The following is a 12394-nucleotide window of genomic DNA, read 5'->3' as shown; positions in this document are numbered from 1 at the left end:
CCCCCCCCCCCCCAGGAAACACAAGTCCAGGAGACCACAACCCGCCCCGCCCCACAACCCCGCCCCGCCGTGTCACCACCACCCACCAGCACGGCATCTCCTTCCGGGCAGTGCTTCTTCCTCCGCAGCAGCTGCCCGGGGAGTTAACGGGCCAGGCTGCGGACCCAAGCAGCGCTTCCGGGAAGTCTGGGACAGGGTGAAGGGAAGGGGCTGGCCTTTCTCCGCGCCTTCGATGTTAGGACATAAAGCTCGGCTGTACCTGTGCGGCACGCGGCCCACACAGCGACGAGAGCCGGCGAGGAGAGAACAAGACCGACGTCTGGGCCAGCGTCGCACTGCTGACACAAGCGTGGCATCGTCCGTGGTTCCTGTATCTGCCACAAGCACCATTTCACTCCAGGAAAAACCCTTCCATTCCTCTTTCTTATGCAACTCATGATTCTGAAAGTAGAAATGGCAGCAGCGCTTCAAAATCCATGGCCTCAGCCTGCTGCTCCCACCGGCCATGTGCCCAGGTGTCACCAGATCCCTGGCAAGCGCCTTCAGCTCACGGCTGGCCGCTTTCCTCAGCTTTCTCCTGGAGACGCTCTGGACCCAGGAGGCCGGGAGGTGGATGACACCCTGCGCTGTCTCGGCAGCAGCAGCCGCGCTGACGCCACCACCTGCGCGGCTCTGCCGGGTGCTGGGTGTTTGCCGGCATCCTCAGCCTTCATCCCGAGTGGGACAACCAGAACCATCTCTGCACACTGCAAAGCCACCCTCAGAACCACGGACTCAGAGGCATGACTTTCAGGCCGCAGGGCCTCTGAAGCAGACCTCTCCAGAGATGGAGGATGAGTACACACACACCTGGCTACAGGGTCAACCTTAATTTCCAACTAGGAACATAAGCCTGTAAGACAGGAAATCTGACCAAAAAAGGAAACTACGCCGTAGGTTCCTGCGGCTGCTTGTAAGTGTCTATCTTGGTGGGATGTGCTTACCCTACACTGAGTTTGACAAACACATTTCATAACACGTGTCAAAATCACAAGGGAAATGCAAATTCTCCTTTCCATAAAGGAAATCAGAAAACAAAACCACCACCTAGACTGCCTCTGTTCACAATCATCTGAAGAACAGTCATACTAACGTTCTACAAACCAGCTGTGGAGGAGGGTGAACTGGGAGACGGGAGCGTGCGCCGGCAGCTGACAGCGGGGCTGTGGCACACAGCCTCCAGGAAGGCTCTGCAGCATCGTCACGTGTGGCCATCCTAATCCTGCATGGGAGGGTATTCGGGAGGTGACTGGGTCATGAGGGCACAGCCTCCTGGATGAAATTTATGCCCTGATAAAAGGGACTCCCTCGCCCCTTCCACCAGGTGAGGGCACAAGAAGATGCTATTCATAAGCTAAGCTCGACTCTAAGCAGTCAACACTGTGCCGCCTTCCTTCCAACAGGCTCCCCTGCACACACACACACACACACACACACACACACCCCACACCTCCTTCCTACAGGTTCCCCCCCCCACCACCACACTGCCTTCCTACAGGCTCCCCTGCACACATTCACCATCACACCGCCTTCCTACATGTTTCCCTCCACACACCACCACACGGCCTTCCTACAGGTTTCCCTCCACACACCACCATGACACTGCCTTCCTACAGGTTCCCCCACACACACCACCACGCCGCCTTCCTACAGGTTTCCCCCCACACACCACCGCGCCGCCTTCCTACAGGTTTCCCCCCACACACCACCACGCCGTCTTCCTACAGGTTTCCCTCCACACACCACCACCACGCCGCCTTCCTACAGGTTTCCCCCCACACACCACCACCACACCTCCTTCCTACAGGTTTCCTCCCCCACACCACCACACTGCCTTCCTACAGGCTCCCCTGCACACACTCACCATCACACCGCCTTCCTACAGGTTTCCCTCCACACACCACCACGCCGCCTTCCTACAGGTTTCCCTCCACACACCACCACCACACCACCTTCCTACAGGTTTCCCTGCACACACCACCACACCACCCTCCTACAGGTTTCCCTGCACACACTCACTACCGCGTCGCCTTCCTACAGGTTTCCCTGAGCACACCACCACACCACCATCCTACAGGTTTCCCTGAATACACCACCACACCGCCTTCCTACAGGTTTCCCTGCACACACTCACTACCACGTCACCTTCCTACAGGTTTCCATGCACACACTCACTACCGTGTCACCTTCCTACAGGTTTCCCTGCACACACTCACCACCACACCGCCTTCTTTCTACAGGCTCCCCTGCAGACACTCACCACCGTGTCACCTTCTGACAGGATCCCCTGCATACACTCACCACCACACCACCATTTCCTCCCTGAACTGACTTTTATGAGCTCCAGGAGGATGGAAATAAGGGGTGACTTCTGAAGGTAGGTCACTCCCTGCCCTCTTGGGAAAGTTGGTGCCATGGTGTAAGGATGCTTAAGCAGCCCTGAGGTGGTCCTGGTGCTGAGGGCTCATGCTGACACTGCCATATGGGTGACACATCCTGGAGGTGGACTCCCAGACCTTGGCCTTGATGCCCACAGAGCTGGGCAACATCTCAACTGCATCTGCCTGAGACTCCAGGACAGAAGCACCCAACTGAGCCACTTCCAAACTCCTGGCCCACAGCCACTGTGTGGGATAAAAGAGCTTACTGTTGTCTTAAGCCACTAAACGTGTCTGTTTCACAGCAACAGATAACTAATACAGCAGTTACAGAGTTTTCTCTAGAACTTCTTTTTAAAAAAGGGATTCTTTTCATCAACCAGGTAGTCAGTCAATTTACTCTGAAGGTATCCTGAACCCTGCATAAGCTTAGTTCCACATGGAAAGCTCAATGGCACCATCGCCTGAAGAACGGGATGCCACTGGGCACGCCCTCACAGTCAGCATCAGCCTTTCAAAGCCGCGCTCACTCTGACACCCACCCTTTCCTGGAAGGTGACCCCCAAGGACAGGGAAGAATCTTACGGAGACCCCCGTGGCTGACAACAGGGAAAAGCTGCAAGAACTAAGTGCAGCATCTTCCCTGGAAAAGACCACTGTGCTGTGATTTCATTCCCATTTGCCATCAAATACAATGCCCCGCTGAGGCTCTGTGCAGCCATGAGGAGGCTTAGCCAGACACGCCCCCCGGTCCAAAACCTACAAGCTTGCGGTTCATGACTCACTGCTGTCCACCTTTACAAAGACTACAATCTCCCAATGTGGGCTCCACCTTGCTCCCAGGACAGAGCCCACGCAGAGCAGTAAATGTGCAGACCCTCAGCCTCCACTCCTGCCCGAGGCAACACCACTAGATCCCTGGTGTAACGTGTGAATATTTAAAACCCTGTATGTGGGGTGACCGCCCATCCTGGTAGGCCCGGAACTAAGAGGAGCTCCTAGGACACAGACCTTCCAGAGCTCCCGCCAGGCACGTCCCAGGCTGGCTGTAAAGGCTGACTGCTAAGCGGGACCAGTTAACAGGACACCGGCCAGGGTCTGTCCACTCAGCGTTCATGTCAACAAGATGCACAAGGGGTGCGTGCTGGCCTGCTGGGCCCCCCATGCCCCACAGCAAAGTGGCCTCAGTACCCAAGTCCCCACTCCTCAGGCCAGGGGCCAGGTGTGGCTTTGCTAGCTCCCATTTCAAAGCCAGCACCTTACTGGGAAACCCCATGTGAGTCACACAGGATCTGCGGCCACAGCCTCCCGTGTCCTGCCCTTACGAGTGTGGGTATGAGTGTGGGTCTCCACTGACACTTCAGAACTAAGACAGACCCAGTTATAGCCTCTGGAATTTCTTAATATGAAGTCATTTTTCTCGGTTGATATTTAATAGATACTACAAAACCACAATTACTGGCTTGAGAATGTAAGGAGCTGCAGGAAAGGCCCTCATGTGGGTCCTCCTTAGATTTACTACCTACAGGTTTCCTCATGGGCTGTGACACAGGGGCTCAGTAACAACCACCAAAACACAAACGGTTTCATTTGTTTTTTGTTTTTTTTTTTTGTTTTTGAGACAAAAACATCTCACCCTGTTGCCAGGCTGGAGTGCAGTGGCGCAATCTCGGTTCACTGCAACCTCCGCCTCCTGGGTACAAGCCATTCTCCTGCCTCAGGCTCCCGAGTAGCTGGGACTAAAGGCACGCGCTACCACACCCAGCTAATTCTTGTATTTTTAGTAGAGACGGGGTTTCACCATACTGGCCAGGATGGTCTCGATCTCTTGACCTCATGATCTACCAACCTTGACCTCCCAAAGTGCTGGGATTGCAGGCATGAGCCACCATGCCTGGCTGAAGATGCTATTAATTTTCAGATTTGTGCACTGGACTTATTTTCCTGTAAAATCTTTATACTCAAGATGCAGCCCTTACCTCCCAGTAAGGACACCTCGAGGTGCTAAACACATTAACATATAAGCCAACAGCAAAGGTGCTCCTTGGCTAAAGCTAACTTTGATTTCTATTAGAAAAACTATATTCAACTACATTTGTGTTTGTAGTTAACGGAGATTACAGTTGATTAGTCTCTTCTTACATTAGATAAAATCGTACTGAGTAGCACCAATAACAGCAAAACACACGTTCCCAAAACACACCATGCTGCTAGAAAAAGCTGAACCAACTGAAAATGAGAACTATAAAAGATGACATTGTTTAATAAACCTCACCAGTGCCCATTTTGTGACAGGGTCTATGAACGTGACTTTTCCATGCCAGGCCTAAAAGGGGACCTATCACTGCCATCATCTTTGAAACACACAGGTGACCATGGTTGTCACAACCTGGCACTGCACTTGCCTGGCCCAGGGGGAGGCACTGCCCGGGCTTCTCATCACGTCCCTCCCCACCAGCCAGCACCCCACCAGGGTGTGTCCAGGGAGCTACTCCCCTGGGACACACAAGCCCTGGAGACACAGGAGGATGTGGGGGCGTGAAGAGAACCGTCCCTTACACTCAAAAGCCTGTGAGGGGGTCAGCACAGGGCACACAGCAGCCAGGTGGGGCACACACCTGGCCTGGACCCTGCGCCATCTCACCCCTCCATGCCACACTCTTCTCTACACTTTCTAATACTGAACAATTTACCATTTTCCACTGCTGATGGCTCCCCAATGGAGTGTAAACCAGGCTTGTCTGACCCGTGGCCCACAGGCTGCATGTGGCCCAGGACAGCTTTGAATATAGCCCAACACAAATTTGTAAATTTTGTAAGCTTTCTTATTTTCAGCTCACCTATTGTTAGTGTTATTCTATTTTGTGTGGCCCAAGACAATTCTTCATCTTCCATTGTAGCCCAGAAAAACCAAAAGATTTGACACCCCTGGCATAAACTCTGTGAAGCAGGAATTCTGCCTGGTAAGAAAAAAGCCCAACAGGCGTCCTGCAGTTCCAACATAAAGGTTTACAAGCCAGGCCCGGGGGAGGGTTGGAGAGAGGGTCCCGGGGCCACACACTTCTCAGGGGGTACCCAGCAAATGATTCGGGCTTGAGGGTCATCCAGTCTCTGTCACAGCCACTCAACTCTGCCGCTGCGGCAGGAAAGCAGCCAGAGAGGATCTGCGAGCAAAGCATCATGGCTGCGCTCCAACAAAACTTTACTCTTACAGGCAGCGTTTGCCACCGAAACACCAGGACTCAGGTCAGAAGTCAGAAAATACCAAGATGGCGGCCAACAGAGGGACGGGGCAGACAGCTTTAAAAAAGTGTTAACAACAGCATGAAAACCTAAACACAACGCCACACAGAACAGGAAAGCCACAACCAGCGTCACTTGCAGAGATTCGCCAGGCACACTGGAAGAGTCCACAGCGGCGCCAACCAGAGACAAGGCCACAGACGCAGATACCAGGAGTCAGCAGGTGCCAGCGACCTCGCTGCCCCAGAGAGGCCTGGGCAACCACAGCCAGCACCAGGGTGACCAGTTAGGGGTGGGGCACCCTGGGACCAGCGGGGAGCACCATAGCACCAACACGGCCTGATGGCACCTGGGAAGAAAAAGGCCAAACGCGCCCTTACTAGCCCTTGTGAAAATCATTAATTATTGCATCAATAGCTTCCCTTGGTATCAGCAAAAAACAGGTAGAAAAAATAAAAATTAAGTTCTCTTCACAACAACCATAAAAGTGTTGAGAAACAATCTTAATTTCAAAAGTAAGCAGAGCCGAGAAGAAGGTGATCCAGCGGGCCAGGCGTGGTGGCTCACGCCTGTAATCCCAGCACTTTGAGAGGCCGAGGGGGGTGGGCTACCTGAGCTCAGGGGGTCGAGACCAGTCTGGGGAACACGGTAAAACCCCATCCCTACTAAAAAAAATACAAGAAATTAGCCAGGCGTGGCAGCATGTGCCTGCAATTCCAGCTACTCGGGAAGCCGAAACAGAATTACTTGAACCCAGGAGGCAGAGGTTATGGTGAGCCAAGATTGCACCACTGCACTCCTGTCTGGGCAACGGGGCAAGACTCCATCTCAAAAAAACAAACAAACAAAAAAAAAGAAACAAACAAACAAACAAAGTGACGCAGCTGCATTGAGGGATCCTCCTGAGGACTGGAGTAGTCTGCGCCAGACCCCAGGGCAGAAAACACTGGCACTGCACATTACACTGCATCATGAATGCAAGAGACCTGGGGAAAAGGCCACTCTATAAAAAACAGCTGGGATCAGCCATCTGCTACCAGAGCCCTCCTGGCCCCAGCATGGGACTCCTGTGGAGAACTCCTCTATCCACTTCTCCCTTGAGTCCTGTGGAGAACTCCTCCACCTGCTCCTCCCTCAAGTCCTGTGGAGAACTCCTCCATCCGCTCCTCCCTCGAGTCCTGTGGAGAACTCCTCCACCTGCTCCTCCCTCAAGTCCTGTGGAGAACTCCTCCATCCGCTCCTCCCTCTAGTCCTGTGGAGAACTCCTCCACCTGCTCCTCCCTTGAGTCCTGGGGAGAACTCCTCCGTCTGCTCCTCCCTTGACTCCTGTGGAGAACTCCTCTGTCTACTCCTCCCTTGACTCCTGCGGAGAACTCCTCCATCTGCTCCTCCCTCTGCTCCTCCCTTGACTCCTGCAGGGAACTCCGTCCACTGCTCCCTTGACTCCTGTGGAGAACTCCTCTATCTGCTCCTCTCTTGACTACCGAAAGAAACAGTACCCTCTCTCCGCCCCTTCCCTTTCGGCTGTTGGGTTGCCCACCACAAACAGCCAGCACCTTCTGCCCACGTGGCCACAGGCCCTTTGTCTGGTGCTGGGACCCCAGCCTGGAGCTCCCAGGAGCCCTCCTAGGCCCTGGAGAGCACACCTGAGAACAAATGCAACCCAGAGCTCAGGGATGACCTCTGGCAGCCCCAGCCACCCGCTTCCGGTACCCCAGCCCTTCAGGGCCTCCTGCGTGGGCTGTCCTGCCCTGCCCAGCCTGGCAAGGGTGAGGGCAGCCTCAAGAGACCAACTCTGACCTTGCTGGCTCACTCTGAGGAAGCCACCAGCGAGCTGCCATATGCAGGGACCCACATGGCAAAGCATAAGAATGGCCTCCCTAACAGCCCACAAGGAGCGGGTCCCAGCTGCAGCCAGGTGAGTTAATTTGAAAGTGTCCTGCCCAGAGCCACTCAGGGCACTGAAGGCCGGGGCCGCCCAGGACACGCTGGACAGGGGGCACGGGCTCCTAACAGACACTGGAAGGCGACAGACGCTGCTGGTTCAAGTTGCTAAGTCCAGGCAGGAGACGCTGGGTGACCACCAGCCCCGGCCCTTCTCAGCTGCAGAGGCCAACACAGCCCGACCTACGGGAAGAGGACACAGTGCTGCCACAGAGCAGGGGTGCAGCAGAAAAGAACCTCGCATCTGGAGAAGACCTGGGGCAGCACGAAGGCTCATCCACAAACATGGTCCAAGTGAGTGAAAGCATCAGTTGGGAAGAGCAGGACAGGAGCTGCTACATCTGGAAATGTCAGGACAGGAGCCTCAGGTCAAGCCTGCTACAGAAAACGACTACAGAAGAAATGTGTTTAAATCCATTGAATCTGTCTAACCTGATCAGAGAACCTGTGACGAGGGCAGGCAGGGCTAGCTCTGAGACTTCCCCCAAAGAAGGCTCCAGACAAAGCCCCTCTGCTGGGGCTGGGAACCCTAAGGGCCACACCTTGAGAAGAGACCTGGAAATTCAGAGCCGGACCCTCACCCAACAGGAAGCCCAGACACCAAGACCTGAGGGACCCAACACCACCACCTGTTGTCCAGCTGCTGAGAAGGGCCCTGTACTTCCTCCACGGCTTCCGATATAAACACCCAACAGGCCACGGGACAATTCCCAAGCAGACAAGAGAGCAAGTCATGACCAAAAACCAAGAGCATGGAGCCACACCTACAGGGCTGGGGGCAAAATCACCAGAGGAACTGATTAGACGCTCAGGAAATTAAAGCTCAGGTTTGAGAATTTAAAGCTTAGGTTTGAAAACCAAAACAAAGTTCCAGAACAGAAAATACAATAACTGCACATTAGACACAGTGAGATAAACTATCCAGTTTGGAGCACAGGTAACAGTAAGAGACAAACACAATGATGTTGAAAGGCCTAAGAAATGTACAATTTGCATCCAAGGAAAGAGAAAAAGGCAGTGAAAGCCTCATCAAAAGGAGCCATTAAAAAAAAAAAAATTGGCTGCACAGCAAAAGAAACAATCATAAGAGTGAATCAGCAACCAACAGAATGGGAAAAAATTTTTGCAATCTACCCATCTGACAAAGGACTTATATCCAGAATCTACAAAGAACTAAAACAGATTTACAAGAAAAAAACAACCCCATTCAAAAGTGGGCAAAGGACATGAACAGACACTTTACAAAATAAGACATATATGAGGCCAACAAACATATGAAAAAATGCTCATCATCACTGATCATTAGAGAAATGCAAATCAAAACTACATTGAGATACCATCTCACCCCAGTTAGAATGGCAATTATTAAAAAATCTGGAGACAACAGATGCTGCAGAGGATGTGGAAAATAGCAATACTTTTACACTGCTGGTGGGACGGTAAATTAGTTCAACCATTGTGGAAGACAGTGTGGCAATTCCTCAAGGACCTAGAAATAGAAATTCCATTTGACCTGGCAATCACATTACTGGGTATATATCGGAAGGATTATAAATCATTCTACTATAAGGACCCGTGCACACGAATGTTCATTACAGCACAGTTTACAATAGCAAAGACCTGGAACCAAGCCAAATGCCCATCAATGATAGACTGGACAGGGAAAATGTGGCACATATACACCATGGAATACTATGCAGCCATAAAAAACGATGAGTTCGTGTCCTTTGTAGGGACATGGATGAACCTGGAAACCATCATTCTCAGCAAACAGACACAAGAACAGAAAATCAAACACCGCATGTTCTCACTCACAGGCGGGTGTTGAACAATGAGAATACATGGACACAGGGAGGGGAGCATCACACACTGGGGTCTGTGGGGGGAACTAGGGGAGGGACAGTGTGGGGTGGAGAGTTGGGGAGGGAAAACATGGGGAGAAATGTCAGATACAGGTGATAGGGAGGAAGGCAGCAAACCACATTGCCCTGTATGTAACCTATGCAACAATCTTGCCCGTTCTTCACATGTACACCAAAACCTTAAATGCAATAAAATATATATTTAAAAAAAAAAAATCGGCTGGGTGCAGCAGCTCATGTTTGTAATCCCAGCACTTTGGGAGGCTAAGGCAGGCAGATCACTTGAGGCCAGGAGTTCATGACCAGCCTGGCCAACATGGAGAAACCCCATCTCTACTAAAAATACAAAAATTAGCCAGGTATGGTGGTATGCGCCTGTAGTCCCAGTTATTTCGAAGGCTGAGGCAGGAGAATAGCTTGAACCCGGGAGGCGGAGGTTGCAGTGAGCTGAGATCACACCACACAGAGGGAGACTTTATCTCAAAAAAAATAATAATAATTTAAAAAATCAAGAGTGCTACACCCAGGGAGGACAGGCCTGCAACATGCAGACCCAGGCCAGGACCATGCCCAGAACAGAGAAGCAGCGCTGTAAGTCAGAACAGAGAGACAAGCAGCCAAACCCCTGAGAGTCGACTGGAGACATCACTCAGCATCCAGAGAGAGAGGCCCTTCTGCAGGCCAGAGGCAGGGGAGACACATAGCACCCCCGGGCACCAGGAACGCAGGTGGAGGCCACAGGCACCCAGCAGCATCCCAGGAGCCACCGCTCCCTGCTGCCCAACGGCTATGGGCACAAGCCCCTGTGGGTCTGCCCCCAGCTCAGCAACCCCACAGGGCCAAACCCATGCAAATCCTCCACAGATGTGCGCCAAAGACCACAAAAGATGTTCACAGCTATAAATGGTCATAACTGTAACTGCCAAAACTGGGACACGGTGAACGTCTGTTCTTGAGAACACATCCACAGTGGTATCCTTAGCACAAGGCACTGCAACTGGCAACAGAACTGACTTCTCACCACTGGACTCCAGAACAGAAGAATCATGGCAAGGTGGAAGGGTGGAGGGTGGGAGGGTGCTGCCCCAAGGCATGTGTGGAAGGCTCCTGGATGGCTCTGTTGCCACCTGCAATATTTAAAATCATTTAGCTGTATACTTCACATCTGTGAGTTTTACAGCTGTACATTTCACACCTGTGTGTTTTACAGCTGTACACTTCACGTTTTACAGCTGTATACTTCACACCTGTGTTTTACAGCTGTACAGTTCACACCTGTGTGTTTTACAGCTGTACAGTTCACACCTGTTTTACAGCTGTATACTTCATGTTTTACAGCTGTATACTTCACACCTGTTTTACAGCTGTACAGTTCACACCTGTGTTTTAGAGCTGTACACTTCACACCTGTGTGTTTTAGAGCTGTATACTTCACATCTGTGTTTTACAGCTGTATACTTCACACCTGTGTTTTACAACTGTATAATTCACATCTGTGTATTTTATAGTAGACATAGTTATCATTCTTTAGGCTTTCTTGCACTTTATGTATTATTATTTACCAAAGCTTTTTAAGCCACAAGAACGCTAGAAAATATCAAGCAGAGTAAAGAAAGTGTAAAAACAAAAGTAATGGGAGCTAAGCTGTGAGGATGGAAAGGCGTAAGAATGATATAATGGCCGGGCGCGGTGGCTCAAGCCTGTAATCCCAGCACTTTGGGAGGCCGAGGCGGGTGGATCACGAGGTCAAGAGATCGAGACCATCCTGGTCAACATGGTGAAACCCCGTCTCTACTAAAAATACAAAAAATTAGCTGGGCATGGTGGTGCGTGCCTGTAATCCCAGCTACTCAGGAGGCTGAGGCAGGGGAATTGCCTGAACCCAGGAGGCGGAGGTTGCGGTAAGCCGAGATCGTGCCATTGCACTCCAGCCTGGGTAACGAGAGCGAAACTCCGTCTCAAAAAAAAAAAAAAAAAAAAAGAATGATATAATGGACTTTGGAGACTCGGGGTAAAGGGCGGGAGGGGGTGAGGGATAAAAGACTACAAAAATTGTGTTCAGTGTACACTGCTCAGGTGATGGGTGCACCAAAATCTCAAAAATCACCACTAAAGAACTTATTCATGTAACCAAATACCACCTGTTCCCCAAAAATCTATGGAAATAAAAAATAAAAATGAATAAAAAAAATAAAACCAAAAAATACTAGAAAAAAGACCTTTATAAGTAGTAATAACCAGTTAGAAAATACAATAGGTAAAAACACTCATTGATAGCAACAATTTTTAAATATACATAACCCCTGAGATCAAACCTACCAGCAAGATCTATATTTGCAAAACTAAAACTTTCACAGAGATCCTAATTTTTCTAAAGGTAAAGCAAAACTTTACCCAAATGGAGATTCAAATCTTGTTCTTGGATAAGAATTAGAACTTGATTAAAAGACAATCACCTCGTAAGAAAATACACAAGACACAAAGCTGTTAACAAACATAAGACAAGATGTTCTAGCTATCCCATTAGTGCTCCGAGAAATGCAAACAACAGCCTGCCCTTCTGGGCTGGCAGAGATGCCGTGGCTGACGGCGCCCAGTCCTCTTCCCCATCCTCGATCCCGGCCTGGGCAGCTGCACTTCCAAGAACCCATTAAGAGGGTAATTGGAAGCCCAGCCCAGTCAGTGCATTTATCACAGACTTGCTTAGATAAAGGCAAAGTGCTGCAGGCAACCTAAATAAACATGTGGGCCAAATCTTAGTCCATTTGAATCCCACTAACAAACACCACAGCCTGCAGCCCAACGTACAAGGGTTATTTCTCGCAGTCCTGGAGCCCAACGTACAGGGGTTCTCTCTCATGGTCCGGGGTTCTGTCTCATGGTCCGGGGTTCTCTCTCACGGTCCTGGATTCTCTCTCATGGTCTGGG

General features: G+C 51.1%; 1 protein-coding gene and 1 long non-coding RNA gene across 5 annotated transcripts in view; one reads left to right on the top strand and one right to left on the bottom strand.

The window, feature by feature from the left end:
* TFDP1 (transcription factor Dp-1) overlaps window positions 1-12394 on the bottom strand; it is a 62272-nt gene that overhangs the window by 35017 nt on the left and 14861 nt on the right. The gene's annotated exons all lie outside the window — the stretch shown is intronic.
* On the top strand, window positions 1749-2290 carry LOC116528856. Its single transcript, XR_004259246.1, has 3 exons — window positions 1749-1961; window positions 2117-2194; window positions 2236-2290. It is a non-coding gene; the product is annotated as an uncharacterized LOC116528856 (long non-coding RNA).

Source organism: Sapajus apella, unplaced genomic scaffold (genome assembly GCF_009761245.1).
Source record: "Sapajus apella isolate SASKATOON/1434 unplaced genomic scaffold, GSC_monkey_1.0 scaffold60, whole genome shotgun sequence".
Classification (NCBI taxonomy): domain Eukaryota; kingdom Metazoa; phylum Chordata; class Mammalia; order Primates; family Cebidae; genus Sapajus; species Sapajus apella.
This window is presented reverse-complemented; position numbering and strand designations above follow the sequence as displayed.